Source organism: Aegilops tauschii, chromosome 4 (assembly GCF_002575655.3).
Source record: "Aegilops tauschii subsp. strangulata cultivar AL8/78 chromosome 4, Aet v6.0, whole genome shotgun sequence".
Classification (NCBI taxonomy): domain Eukaryota; kingdom Viridiplantae; phylum Streptophyta; class Magnoliopsida; order Poales; family Poaceae; genus Aegilops; species Aegilops tauschii.
Window position 1 is genome coordinate 268036857 of NC_053038.3, and position 12234 is coordinate 268049090.

Consider the following 12234-nt stretch of genomic DNA (forward strand, 5'->3'; position numbering starts at 1 on the left):
ATAAAAAATTATAGATACATTGGAGACGTATCACTAAGCTGTCGTTTCTTAAAGTTTGGGGTTGCGATGCTTATGTGAAAAAGCTTCATCCTGATAAGCTCGAACCCAGATCGGAGAAGTGCGTCTTCATAGGATACCCAAAAGAAACTGTTGGGTACACCTTCTATCAAGATTCGAAGGCAAGATATTTATTGCTAAGAATGGATCCTTTCTAGAGAAGAAGTTTCTCTCGAAAGAAGTGAGTGGGAGGAAAATTGAACTTGATGAGATAATTGTACCTTCTCTTGAATTGGAAAGTAGCTCATCACAGAACACCGTTCCGGTGATGCCTACACCAACAAAAGAGGGAGCTAATGATAATGATCATGAAACTTCAGATCAAGTTACTACCAAACCTCGTAGGTCAACTAGAGCACGTTCCACACCAGAGTGGTATGGTAATCCTGTTCTGGAAGTCATGTTACTAGACCATGATGAACCTATGAACTATGAGGAAGCGATGATGAGCCCAGATTCCGCAAAATGGCTTGAGGCTGTGAAATATGAGATAGGATCCATGTATGAGAAGAAAGTATGGACTTTGGTTGACTTGCCAGATGATCGGCAAGTCATAGAGAATAAATGGATCTTCAAGAGGAAGACGGACGCTGATAGTAATGTTACTATCTACAAAGCTAGACTTGTCGAAAAAGGTTTTTGACAAGTTCAAGGTGTTGACTACGATGAGATTTTCTCACTCGTAGCGATGCTTAAGTCTGTCCGAATCATGTTAGCAATTGCCACATTTTATGAAATCTGGCAAATGGATGTCCAAACTGCATTCCTTAATGGATATCTTAAAGAAGAGGTTTATATGATGCAACCAGAAGGTTTTGTCGATCCTAAAGGTGCTAACAAAGTGTGCAAACTCCAGCGATCCGTCTATGGACGGGTGCAAGCATCTCGGAGTTGGAATATACGCTTTGATAAGGTGATCAAAGCATATTGTTTTATACAGACTTGTGGTGAAGCCTGTATTTACAAGAAACTGAGTGGGAGCACTACAACCTTTCTGATAAGTATATGTGAATGACATATTGTTGATCGGAAATGATGTAGAATTTTCTAGAAAGCATAAAGGAGTGTTTGAAAGGAGTTTTTCAAAGAAAGACCTCGGTGAAGTTACTTACATATTGGGCATCAAGATCTATAGAGATAGATCAAGACGCTTGATAAGACTTTCGATGAGTACATACCTTGATAAGATTTTGAAGGAGTTCAAAATGGATCAGTCAAAGAAGGAGTTCTTGCCTGAGTTGTAAGGTATGAAGTTGAGTAAGACTCAAAACCCGACCATGACAGAAGATAGAGAGAGAATGAAAGTCATTCCTTATGCCTCAGCCATAGGTTCTACAAAGTATGCCACGCTGTATACCTGACCTATTGTGTACCTTGCCATGAGTTTGGCAAAGGGGTACAATAGTGATCTGGGAGTAGATCACTGGACAGCGGTCAAAATTATCCTTTGAAGACTAAGGATATTTCTCGGTTATGGAGGTGATAAAGAGTTCGTCGTAAAGAGTTACGTCGATCCAAGCTTTGACACCGATCTGGATGACTCTGAGTCTCAATCTGGATACATATTGAAAGTGGGAGCAATTAGCAAGAGTAGCTCCGTGCAGAGCATTATAGACATAGAAATTTGCAAAATACATGCGGATCTGAATGTGGCAGACCCATTGACTAAAACTTCTCTCACAAGCAAAACATGATCACACCTTAGTACACTTTGGGTGTTAATCACATAGCGATGTAAACTAGATTATTGACTCTAGTAAACCCTTTGGGTGTTGATCACATGGCAATGTGAACTATGGGTGTTAATCACTTAAAGATGTGAACTATTGGTGATAAATCACATGGCGATGTCACTACAAGAAACCTTTTAATCCATGACAGATTGTGACCGTCATTGATTAGGGAAAAACCAACATGGATGTACTTCCATGACAGATTTGAAATCTGTCATGTATCAAGCGTCCTAATTTGACACCGTACCTTCCATGACGGATTTTGACCGTCACAGGTGTGCCCCCAGGCCCGCCCAACCCAAACTAGGCCCGAGCCTCTGTGACAGAACAAGCCGTCATAGACAGATGCCACGTAGGATTTTGAATTGACTGATTGGAATGACGTGGCTGCCTACATGTACATTATTTTTTGTCACAAGAACCGTCATGGATTTAGAAGCTATCTAAATGTTGTCCATCCAGTTATCCCATTTAAATTCAGTGAAATTTTGAGACAACACTTTTTTTAGCATAATGCATTACACTGATCATAATGTCAACTTCGATCCAAGACAAAGTGTTCCCAAAATGACATATAATACACAGATCATGTAGCATTTATACAAGCATCCACCGGTATATACAATACATCAGTTTACAAAATCCTCAATGAAATGATGATTTACAACATCAGTTGACAAAATACAAAATAGATCAAAGTTAGGAACTAGCACAATCCAGTTTACATCAACAACACATAAATGTTTCTTAAAGCCCCTTAGTTCCACCTCACAGCTCATTCTTTCAGTTCTCTCGGAGATTTTGCTCTCCATCAAATTCAATGTAATGCAATACCTACAGACAGGATTAAGCACATCAGAAGCATGAAGGGAAATGGATTAGGAAGGAAAACATTAGGGAGGAACAAAAATCTTATAGATTAGGGGAAACTATCACAACAAATAGCATGGTTCTGGGCTTGGTAGGTACTGTCCTAGAAAACCATTTACTAAGAAGCCCTTAGAAAACTGTCTTCAACGATTCAAATCAAGATATCTTACTTAGATGATCATATGCGAGCTTCACATCATGTCCTAAACATGCATATTGTCTACTCTTGCAGAAACAACCAGTACGGATAAATGTCCTGAAAGTTTCTTAGCATAAGTACATTATAAGATGTTAGTAACATAATAGCCTTGCCTAAGAAAGTTCCAGGTCCACAAAATATAATATACATATTACTAACCATGGTTCATGAGTCCTAATTTTCACAAATATCAGACAACCAATTTCACAAACTGAAGATTGGAACAACAACTTGGTGAAATAAATTTATCACAACTCAATGGAGTGACCGTGTTAGAGATCTGAACATAACATCAATTTCCAGCTCCGAGAGCATTGTAAAAATCTATTGAGGTATGTCATTATGTGGGAAAGGACAACCCCTCTACTAAGAAAAATAAGAACCATAAAATTTATTTAGTTTCCATGACTAGAAGCAAACAGTCTAGTTAATTTGCTACCAAGATTTTCCTTGGAGAAGGTAATAACAATGGCACTAATGATTATCATTTTAATATCCTTTTGTCTGCTACAACAACGCAGCCGAGTCTCTCTACCAGATAAGGGAACAATCTTTGGTTAGCTCATTTTATATGGTATAAACATACTTAACTCACATATGTGCAAAGCAAATGAAATGAGCTTGTTTGACAACAAGCTGGGATAGTATCCTATGGAAAGCAAACAAAATGAACACATGACAAGAGCAGAGGGAGAAGGGAGGGGGATACCTTCAACATTTGTGGTTGAGGCCGACAACACTGTCGCCGGAGCTAGCCCAAACCAGCCCAACCGGCATGATGAACCCCTTCTCTGTTTTACAATGAAACCCTTCTCTGTTCTACAGTCCTTCCTGCACATTCATAAATGGATGAAGCAAGTATTAACCTATAAAGTGACATGAATAGCAGTTATGAACCAATCGTATAATTTGTGGATTTTCAGAGATTATAACCTATAAAGAAGTGACCTAAACAGCAGCCATGAAACATCTTTTTTACATGTTTCTTCAACATTTTGCTTTCTAAAGAACACATACTTCTTTCTCTTGAATAGAGCAATGTATGTTCGCATGATATTTGGAACTATAGGCGGGAAATGATCATAGAACTGTAAACTATTGTTTGTAGGTTGCTATTATACTGAACATTATTTGGCATCACAAGTTAACCACGGAAAAAGTATATAGATTTGGTGAGTCTATATTTATTTGTGTTAAGAATCTGTTTTTGTATGTTTATTTGAGATCTTTATGATTCCAAGCAATCATCTACAACACTTGTAGTAAGTAAGTTTACATGTACAACTCTGTTTGCGGACATGCAACTTTTACTTCTATCTCAGGATTGCATTTACTATTATTTTGGAAGATAACACCAACAAAATATCTGGGTATGCACTAGTACGTACATGATAATTAGAATGTAAATATTCAGACCAAAGTATCAGATAAAAGGAAATTATATTTCACATAAACTTGACTGAAACTAAATCAGAAAAAGCCATGTAAACAGGACCACGACCAGAAATATGATGTGCCACTTTCAGGTATTGGAATTTTGAAACAAGAAAGGCATCGAGTACATGATAGCAACCACGGACATGGAGTACATGAAGATTAGGGAGGAGTTTTGTTCAAAATAAAAGCCAAGGAGCGGCCATGTGCAGACTCATGGACGCATACAGATGGGGAGCGACCGTTTACTACAGGTACCCAATCTAGACGCATACCAAACCGTGGTGCTTATTCATATTTATATATGTAACAGATGCAAGTGCCATCCAGATTTGGGGTAGAGGGGAAGAGAGAGGAAGCTTACCATGTACACGTGCATGACGACAAGCTGTACATCGCCGGACAGGTGGACGGGTTCAGGGACGAGGAGCACTGGCGTTCGCCGCCTCCATCATCGAGCGGGACAAGACCGTCGGGCCCGTGCTCATCCCGAACATGCGGCTGCAGGGTGCGCCCATCAGCACATCCTACGGGAGGTCGGCCTCGCATGGCCCTATTCCAGGAGCACCATCCAGCATGTGGCAGGCGACGAAGAGGATCAGCCGGAGCCGCGCCGGCACCGAAACCCTAGCCACGGGGATGGGTTGCTGGAGAGCGCTAGTGGTAAATCTAGCCAGAGGGGAGGAAGGAGCGGAGAGAGGGGAAGATTGGTGTAGGCTGCGCGCCGGCCATAGTCGCCGAAAGTCATCGGAATCATGGGGCGGCGGCGAGGAGTCGCGTGGGAGGAGAGATGGGGGATGCGGAGGGAGAGAGGAGCGACTGAGAAGGGATTAGGGTTAGCATTTTATACCAGGAACAGTTAGTGTCGGTGTACAAAAGTAGGGGCACTCCTTTGTACCCCTTTACTTGTGCACGGGCAGTCGGAGCCACGCGCCGCGGCCACACTAAGCAGGGCAGAGGAGGGGAGCCGGAGAGAAGCCGAATCCCAAGGCAACGCCAAGACCAGAAACACAAAGAGCAAAGGGGGCAAGGTGGACTCACCCCCGCAAGTGTCGGCTTTTGCGGCCCCGGCAAGAGCCTTGCCGGGGCAACTTGCCCAACACCCACAGAGCGAGCCACCCTTGAGCCCAAAGGTTCCGAACGCCGTCAACAACTACGTTGGGACCAGGGGCTCGGGAGGCACCTCCGCGGTGGCATGCAGACCTTTGTCAAGACCATAGATATATGAGATCAGATGAGAACCAGAAGACGGCGACCCTCGGCGGGATCCTTGCCGAGGAGATCCACAAGACCCCTGGCAAGCGCCTTGCCGGGGACGACTGCAACGCCACGGCAAGTCCCTTGTCGGGCCCCCGGCAAGGCCCTTGCCGAGGGCGTCAGCGGGGCCACAGCCAGGCCCACATCAACCAAGACTCCACGGCCGTCCCCAAGCAGCTGCTAGCTCAACCAGCTGGGCAGACACCTGCGTGGCGACAGGCGGCCTCTACGCCAACTCAGCAAGCACCTGCATGGTGGCATGCAGATCTTCGCGAAGACCCTATCACCGCGCCACCTCAGCTGCCTGCCTACCTACATGGCGCCGCATGCATCACTGGCCTGGGTGCGTGTCGAAGCAAGGAGAGGCGGCAACGGACGGGATGGGCCTCGCTCCCGTCCCCGATAAAGCTAAGGGACACCTAAGCGACGCATTAAATGCGTCTTGTCTTGTAATACGTGCGATAAGCTCGCGCACTGTAGACCTTTCCACCTCCTGTGTGCAACTGTGGCAACCCCTTTTGTCTATAAAAGGAGGCCCCAGGCGACCATGAGAGGGATTCGGCTTTTTGGAACTACGCAGCCACTGTAGCTAGTTCAGAAGCTCAAGAACACTCAATACATCCACCAAAGCAGGACTAGGGTTTTACGCATCCCCGCGGCCCGAACCTGGGTAAACGATGCTTGTGCTGGCTCCTGGACCTGCTCTCCTCATAACCCCGCGCCCGCTGACTGTAGAAGGGATCCCAGTGATCCCATAGGTGTCGTTCTCACCGACATCTTTGGCGCGCCAGGCAGGGGGCGCAGTTGTGGGAATCTGGTCTAGCAGTTAGCCTAGCAGTTCTTCGTCGCGATGGCTCCCAAGAAGAAGATGATCACAGCGATCCGCTCGTCGGGAGCCGAGCGGCCCGCACCAGTGCGGGCGAACAGCGGGCCGGTCGCGGACAGAACCCGAGCCGCGGCCCGCGAGCACCAGCATCGCCCCGGCAGTCAGAGCCTGGCGACCAGCGTCGTTCGTGCGCCAGACGACGAGACGCACGGCGCCAGGTCCAAGGACGGGGCTGGGCCCCCCGTAGGCGGCGCGGGGCCCTCCGGGGGCATCGCTGTACCCCCTACGGGCGGCGCAGCGACCTCCAAGACGCCCACCCCGGCGCCCATGGTGCGCTCTTCCCATGGTGTGCGAGACGAACAGCGTCACCACGCCGGTGACCCTAGACAGCGTCGTGGGAAGAGCCCTGTGCTTCGTCCACGGGACGAAGGAGTCCAGCATGCCCGCCGAAGTGCTGGCGAAAATGGCACACAGCCACTGGGCCGTGATAGAGCTCCTTCTAACATGGTTAGAAGTCAAAGCGCGCCACGGTCCACGCAGCTGTCGCCACCACCCGCGCCAGCAGAAGCCTTGGCGCGCGCGCAGCTGCTCCTCGACTTTCCTCCTGCTGGAGAGATGCTCGACGAGTGGAGAGTGAGGGAGTCCTGGATTAGGTGGTCCTCGGACAACCGGACTATATACTTTAGCCGGACTGTTGGACTATGAAGATACAAGATTGAAGACTTCGTCATGTGTCCGGATGGGACTCTCCTTGGCGTGGAAGGCAAGCTTGGCAATACGGATATGTAGATCTCCTCCCTTGTAACCGACTCTGTGTAACCCTAGCCCCCTCCGGTGTCTATATAAACCGGAGGGCTTAGTCCGTAGGACAACAACAATCATACCATAGGCTAGCTTCTAGGGTTTAGCCTCTATGATCTCGTGGTAGATCAACTCTTATAATACTCGTATCATCAAGATCAATCAAGCAGGAAGTAGGGTATTACCTCCATTGAGAGGGCCCGAACCTGGGTAAACATCGTGTCCCCCACCTCCTGTTACCATCCGCCTTAGACGCACAGTTCGGGACCCCCTACCCGAGATCCGCCGGTTTTGACACCGACATTGGTGCTTTCATTGAGAGTTCCACTGTGCCGCCACCATAAGGCTTGATGGCTCCTTCGATCATCGGCGATGATGCGGTCCAGGGTGAGGTTTTCCTCCCCGGACAGATCTTCGTATTCGGCAACTTCGTACTGCGGGCCAACTCGCTTGGCCATCTGGAGCAGATCGAGAACTACGCCCCTGGCCATCAGGTCAGGTTTGGAAACTTGAACTATACCGCCGACATCCGCGAAGACTTGATCTTCGACGGATTCGAGCCCATGTCAGGTGCGCCGCACAATCACGATGAGCATGACTTAACTCTGCCGTCGGACAGTGTTCGGGAGATCACACCTGCAACCACTCCGGCCCTCAATCCGGAACAAATCACGCTATCTGAGGACGGGTGGATGGACCCCACCACGGAGGCCGCACACTCAGTGGCGATAGAGCCGAATACTGACTTCACCTCCTACGAGACCCGTGTTGCCGAACCGTTGGATTCGTCCCCAGCCATGGGCTCCAAGCCGCCTGCGTCCGTGCCTATCGAACCCGATTGGGCACTGATCATGGAGTTTACCTCCGCGGATATCTTCCAGCACTCGCCTTTTGTCGACGTGCTAAACTCGTTGAGGTCTCTCTCTCTATCAGGAGACCCTTGGCCGAACTATGTCCGGCTAGAATGGGAAGCGGACGACGAAGAAATTCTCTCCCACCCACCACCCACTTAGTAGCCACTGTCGACGATTTAACCGACATGCTCGATTTTGGCTCCGAAGACATCGACGGTATGGACAACGATGCAGGAGACGAACAGGAACCATCGCCCACAGGGCGCTGGACAGCCACTTCATCACATGATATATACATGGTGGATACACCCAAAGAAGACAATGATGAGGAACGGGAGGATGCAGCGAAAGATAAGCCCCTCGAGAAGCAACCAAAGCGATGACACAGACGCCGCTCCAAATCCCGCCTCGGCAAAAACAGCGACAACAGTGCAAGAAATAATGAGACCCCGGTCGACTCCAAAGCAACAGAGCAGGATGAGCCAGCGGACGGCGAACATAGTACGGAGCCACTGTCCGATCATGGCAACGCCGAGGGTAGAAATCATCAACCTATCTCCGGAGAGGAGAATAGTCCGGATGACGATATACATATCGTCCCGGAAAGGAACTTGGAACAAGAGAACCTCCACAGAAGGCTTATTGCCACCGTGAGGAGTCTTAAGAAGCAGAAACAAAGGCTTAAGGCCACACAAAATACACTCATCAGTAGATGGAACAAAGTGCTGGACACTGTGGAAAAGTACGGTGGTAGTCGCCACACAAAGAGTTACCCAAAGCGCAAGCTGCTGCCTGAATTTGATGACGAGGCCTTAGAGCCTACACGGCCGAAAAATAAAACGGCTGATCGGTCAGATCGACCACCTCGTGGCCACGATAGGGCGGCTAACGAGGCCGCACATAAGTCAGCACACGATTCACGTCAGGACCTGTATCAAAAAGCCGGCATCACCAGATCCATCTACGGATCTAGGAAGCGCGCTCCAGCGCAGGATCAAAACCGAACACTACAACCGTCAGAACGCCATGATAAATCCAAATACAGGGGTGCCGCACACCCCCTATGCTTCACCGATGAGGTACTGGATCACGAATTTCCAGAAGGATTCAAACCCATGAACATAGAGGCGTACGACGGAACGACAGACCCTGGGGTCTGGATTGAGGACTCCATCCTCCATATACATATGGCTCGCGGAGATGATCTCCACGCCATCAAATACTTGCCCCTCAAGTTGAAAGGACCAGCTCAGCACTGGCTGAAGAGCCTCCCCGAAAATTCAATTGGAAGTTGGGAGGAGCTTGAGGATGCTTTTAGGGCCAACTTTCAAGGGACCTATGTCCGACCTCCGGACGCAGACGATTTAAGTCATATAATTCAACAGCTCGGAGAGTCAGCCCGAAATCATTGGAATAGATTCCTCACTAAGAAGAATCAAATCGTCGATTGCCCGGACGCCGAAGCCTTAGCAGCTTTCAAACACAGCGTCCAAGACGAATGGCTCGCCAGACACCTCGGCCAAGAAAAGCCAAGGACAATGGCAGCCCTAACAAGCCTCATGACCCGCTTTTGCACGGGCGAAGATAGCTGGCTGGCCCGTAGTAGCACTAACGACCCAGGCACATCTGAAGTCAGGGATGGCAATGGAAAACCACGACGCATTAAAAGCAAGCGTCGAAATAACGAAGACAGCCCAGACAACACGGCGGTAAACGCCGAATTTAGGGGCTCTCGACCCAGTCAGCGGAAAAAGCCTTTCAAAGGCAACAGAGATGGACCGTCCAGCCTAAACAAGATTCTAGACAAATTATGTCAGATCCATGGCACCTCCGATGAACCTGCAAATCACACCCACAGAGAATGCTGGGTCTTCAAGCAGGCCGGCAAGTTAAACGCCGAACACAAGGGGAGGGAGACACCAAGTGAAGACGAGGATGAGCCTCGCCAGCAAAGCACTGGGGGACAGAAAAAATTCCCACCAGAGGTCAAAACAGTGAACATGATTCACGTAACAAAAAGAAGGAGCAAACATGCACTCCAAGACATATGCGCCGTAGAGCCCGTCACCCCTAAGTTCAACCCTTGGTCGGCCTGCCCGATCACTTTTGATCGCAGGGATCACCTGACGAGTATCCGGCACGGAGGACTGGCTGCCTTGGTGCTAGACCCAATTATCAACGAATACCATCTCACCCAAGTCCTCATGGACGGCGGCACTAGTCTTAATCTGATATATCAGGACACAGTCCGCAAAATGGGGATAGACCCGACAAGAATCAGCCAAAGCAATACTACCTTTCAAGGAGTAATACCAGGCCCAGAGGCCCGCTATACGGGCTCTCTAGTACTAGAGGTTGTATTCGGTTCTCCTGACAACTTCCGAAGTGAAAAATTAACCTTCGACATCGCTCCATTCCGAAGCGGATATCAAGCACTACTCGGAAGAACAGCTTTCGCTCATTTTAATGCAGTCCCGCATTACGCCTCCCTTAAGCTTAAGATGCCCGGTCCACGTGGCATCATCACAGTTAGCGGAAATGTTGAGCGTTCCTTACGCGCGGAAGAAGGTGTGGCGGCTTTAGCAGCCAAACACTAAACGACCTCTCCAACCAGAATAAATGATCGGTCGTCAAGACCGCGGACACGGCTAGACGAGTCCGGCGCATCACTAGCTGTAACAGCTTAGATAAAACTGAGATTGGTTTGACGGATATACTCCTATAGGCGGTACTAGGGGCTTCCCGCATGTAAAAAGGACTACGGTTTGGCTCGACCTTACTCATCTTGAATTTTAATGGTTTATTGAGAATAACCAATTTTCTGCACGACAACTTTCACCTAATTTCTTCTCTTTTACAGATGATAATCGTGCTACACCCTTCCAGGATACGGCACAACGGAGACACAGGCGCAGACGTGCAGCAGGGCCCCGCTCAAAGGTTTCTTTTTAGATAACCTTTTTTACTGTCTCTTGTTGCTTCACATCCTCCGGATACTTAGTATAACCGAGAGGGATACTGACGTTATTGGCATTTCGCCACGTCAGAATAATGCACGTACCTAGACACTAGGGGTTCATTATCAAGGGCGTTACCCAACCCCGTTTATGTTGTAAAGACCGAATACCTTAGGGAGTGTTCGGTGTCGCGAGTTTGGCCTTATATGCATCAGCTCCGAATCATGCTTTGGTCAAATGTTGGGTTTGCCCAGCTCCCGCATTTTTCTACCTTACGTTCCGCTCTATCGGCTAAGGTGGCACCGGGAGAACTGCTGCGATTGTGCCCTGGTTCATCCGGATGAGCACCTCAGTAGAGAAAGCCGAAAACGGACTGTCATGATAAAGCGCGAGACTGGGCAACCACTCGATGACTTAGCGGAATCTTCGGGATTCCTTCGCAATAACAAGGGCATGGTTTTCCCGGTCATGTACGTACGCGCCCCGTATTCGGATGAGCGCAGAAGTACCAGGGGCTATATAGTAGCCCCACTGTCAAACTCCTATGGTTAAGTGAAAGTGTTAAAGCAATATAGTCCGATTGCCTCGTTCACCGCGCGATCACCTCCTTAATGGACCAAGACGTTGGATCAAGTGTGAACATGCGCTTTTGCAAACACCCCCGCATTATGTGCGTGGGGGCTGTAGCCGACGACTACAAACTTTCAGGATATATACATATATACATAAACGGCCGCAATGGAGGCACCATAATACTTTCAGGCAAAAGTATAAACACAGCCTTTATAATTCAATAGCATTGTTATTACAATCTAAATACATGTCACTCAAACATGACACTCTTCGAGCACTGAGCCTCTATTAAACGAGCACCTTCCAGGACTTCTTCAAAATAGTGCTCGGCCAAAACCTAGCCTATGGCCGGATTCTGGGTTGCAATCGCGGTGGCCTGCATCTCCGCCCAGTATGTCTTGACACGGGCAAGAGCCATCCGCGCACCCTCTATGCACGCCGACCTCTTCACAACGTCGATATGCGGCACAACACCAAGGAACCGTTGCACAAGACCAAAATAACTATTCGGCCTTGGTCCCTTCGGCCAAAGACGATCCATGACAGACCTCATGGCAAGCCCGGACAACCTATGCAGCTCGGCCCACTCGGCCATTTGCTCATTTAACAGCAGCGGACGCGCCGGAGCATTGAACTGCGACCAGAACAACTTTTCCACTTCATGATCTTTTTG

The 12234-nt window shown here is 48.5% G+C and overlaps 1 long non-coding RNA gene across 1 annotated transcript; it reads right to left on the reverse strand.

Annotated features, from left to right (window-relative positions):
- Window positions 1–2388: 2388 nt before the first annotated feature.
- Window positions 2389–5103, reverse strand: LOC120962498 (uncharacterized). The gene is made up of 3 exons (XR_012182823.1): window positions 4658–5103; window positions 3569–3690; window positions 2389–2624 (listed from the first exon to the last, which is right to left on the reverse strand). It is a non-coding gene; the product is annotated as an uncharacterized lncRNA (long non-coding RNA).
- Between the last annotated feature and the right edge of the window lie 7131 nt (window positions 5104–12234).